The 3,031-nt window shown below is 33.7% G+C and overlaps 1 long non-coding RNA gene across 2 annotated transcripts; it reads left to right on the top strand.

Annotated features, from left to right (window-relative positions):
• Positions 1 to 807: 807 nt before the first annotated feature.
• On the top strand, positions 808 to 2,241 carry LOC111474527. 2 transcript variants are annotated; one of them, XR_002716042.1, is made up of 4 exons: positions 829 to 872; positions 1,007 to 1,024; positions 1,060 to 1,122; positions 1,916 to 2,241. It is a non-coding gene; the product is annotated as an uncharacterized LOC111474527 (long non-coding RNA). The 2 variants fall into 2 exon arrangements; XR_002716041.1 differs by having other exon boundaries at positions 808 to 872; positions 1,007 to 1,122.
• Positions 2,242 to 3,031: the final 790 nt, after the last annotated feature.

Consider the following 3,031-nt stretch of genomic DNA (forward strand, 5'->3'; position numbering starts at 1 on the left):
CAGTCCTTCAACCGCCATGGACGACGTCGGTGAAGGAGACCGTCGCTCCGCCGCCATCACTCGCTTAGCTAATGCGCCGCACCACTGCGCCATCGCCTATTTTTTCCAAGATGGTTCAGAACCAACTGCTATGGTGGAGGCAAAAGGGAGCCAACTACCTATAGAGGAGCCCAAAAGGCAAGCCCATCTTTCGATTGAAAAGGTACAAAAAAAACCCACCTTGAATTTTAAATTGTAAAATTATTCCTTTAAAATTGTTCTTACATTATTAGTATTATTATTATTATTATTTTAACCGATTAAAACATATAAGTGGACAATATCATACCATTGTGGAGAGTCGTGTTAATCTAACATATTTAACTTATTATTTTGTCGGTGAACATGTATACGGTTTAAATTAAGTTATTATTTTTTTTTTCTGTTAAAATATAGTTCAACTAGTTAAGACATTCATCATCTATAAAGTAATCGATTCAAATTTCTTGGTATTTACATGACTGTAATTGCCATAATTATCTTATTTTAAGGTTATATTTATGTTTTTTTTTTTTTTTTATTAAAATATAGTTTAACTAGTGTAGCATTATTGCAATAATTATCTTATTTTAAGGTTGACATGGAATGGTTCATAAAAAGAAAATGAATAATTAAAGAATTAATGCAAATTTTAAATTAAAATTCTTCGCACAGAGAAAAGCGGGTTCACTGAATGGGCCCCACAGCCGAGAGGGTATATATATGGTCTTTTGGGAGGAAAAATGTTCAAATTCACGGCGCGAAAAGGAAAAAAAAGATGCAGAGAGGGGGGAAAACCAGGAAGCAAGAGGGAACAAGCTTTCGAAAGTTCTCCAGTTTGGAGATCCGATCAGGTTTTCGAATAGATATGCTCGATTTCTTCATCTTTTCTTTCTCGCTTTTCTAATACCTAATCTCTCAATCGTAGTTTTTGTTTTCTCTCTCAAACTTATGCTCTTATTGATCTGTTCTTGTATCTACCTTTTAGGATGAAATGAAAAATGGTGTTGGACGAAGATGCACAGAGGTTTCTTCGAAGAGCTTGGATTTATCTCTCTCGAGATTCTTCGATCGGAAACTTCCGTAGTACAAAGGACGGTGGAGGTACGAGTTCGTCTCATTTTTTGCTCTGTTTTCTCTAAGAAATTGCAATATGATGTTTCAGATTACATTATTCTAGGATCGGTTTTTCGAATAAGAAAACTTCAATTGGCAGATGAGGCCAACTGTTATGATGATCAAGTTTAATGGCGATGTTATGGATTAGATTTCTTGTTCGTTTTTTATACTAATCAATAACAATAGTTCATGATAGAAACTTTAATGGTTAAAAAACAGTCATAGTTTCAATTTTTATAAAACAAATAGTTCAACCTATGAAGTTTTGGTTGTTAAGGATTTAGTTTATTTACTTTTAAAATTTGAAATAATTTATTATATTATATTATGAAAATATTATTAAGTTTTTTTTAAAAAAAATAGGTGATTAAATTTGTTCTAAAGACCAAGTTTTTTTTAAAAAATAGGTTACAAATTTGAAATTGAGAGATTAAATGACTTCCAACTAAATTTGAGACAGTGAAATATTGATTTCGGTGAGAAATAGATAAAATAAAAAAGGATGGAATTAGGCTATATGTTCCATTAGGACTTAATAGCTTCGTGAATGGATCAGGCGGTTGAGACTTATTGTGGAATGGATTTCGAACCTCAACTATTTACAAGATGATTTTAAAAATATTTTTTGTGTTTTAAATGAAATTAGTCTCTAAATGATACGCAATAATTCACGAATAGAGATTTTTCATCCTTTTTGTGATTTGTAGCTTAGTCTAAAACTTTTGTCGTATGTCCAATAATTTTCACTCACATTTTGTTAATTTGGATCATTAATTAGGTAAAAATCGAACGAGGAAGGGAAGAAATATGCAATAGTTCGAGGCTGTCTCCAAGCAACACTTGCAAGTTTATCAAATAAATTCATGGTAAAAAACTCCTAAGTTGAGACAAAATATATTAATTTTAGATTTTCTTAGGGTGATTGTCCTTGACAAAGCTAGATGAGGGAACATTTCTTCCTCACTCTCTCTTTATCTCTTCATTTCTCTCTTCTCCTCTCCGGCGAATCTCGCCACAGCTGCCGCCGCCCTTCATTCTTCCTCTCTCAGGTTCCCTTGGCGCTCCCTGCTTCCCTTCACTGGTCGGCGCTGTCACGACTGCCAGATATGGCTTCCAGATCTGGAACATAGGNTCCAACACGATCTTCGCCTCCACTGGGATTACTTCAAAGTGGCTTTCTCTAACAGATGATTGTAAAATGGAAAACAAGGGCAAAGGCCATTTGCACAAACAATCAAATTATCTCTTGATTATTATCTAGAAAATTTGAAAATTCAGAAAATTGGAATATGGAGCTAGATGAGAGAACTAGCATCGTTAATCGTTACTCTGATCTCTCTTCCTTGACAATTATGTGATTTTTTATTTGTTACTTTGAAAATCTGCAAATCATGAAAATGGATTTCACTTATGATTGTGAATAATTTCCCCAAACTTGATTGANCTCTGATCTCTCTTCCTTGACAATTATGTGATTTTTTATTTGTTACTTTGAAAATCGTTAATCGTTACTCTGATCTCTCTTCCTTGACAATTATGTGATTTTTTATTTGTTACTTTGAAAATCTGCAAATCATGAAAATGGATTTCACTTATGATTGTGAATAATTTCCCCAAACTTGATTGAAGAACAATACAAAGATGAGTTCTACATTGTGCACAACTTGGTGGGGACGACGAGGTTTGAAGGGTTATCCTGATGTCGAGAACATTTAAAACATTTCCTCAAACTTCCATTTTAAAACTCGAGTAATCAAGTGGACCCTAAATCAAACTCTCCAACTACAAGTGTAATTTGCATATTTGTCGTAGTTTGAAGGGTTATCCTGATGTCGAGATTTTGAACCTCGTTCACCCCAAAGTATTTTTTTCTCCCTGACCCATTACCGATTCT

Source organism: Cucurbita maxima, unplaced genomic scaffold (genome assembly GCF_002738345.1).
Source record: "Cucurbita maxima cultivar Rimu unplaced genomic scaffold, Cmax_1.0 Cma_Scf00442, whole genome shotgun sequence".
In the NCBI taxonomy this organism is placed as follows: Eukaryota; Viridiplantae; Streptophyta; class Magnoliopsida; order Cucurbitales; family Cucurbitaceae; genus Cucurbita; species Cucurbita maxima.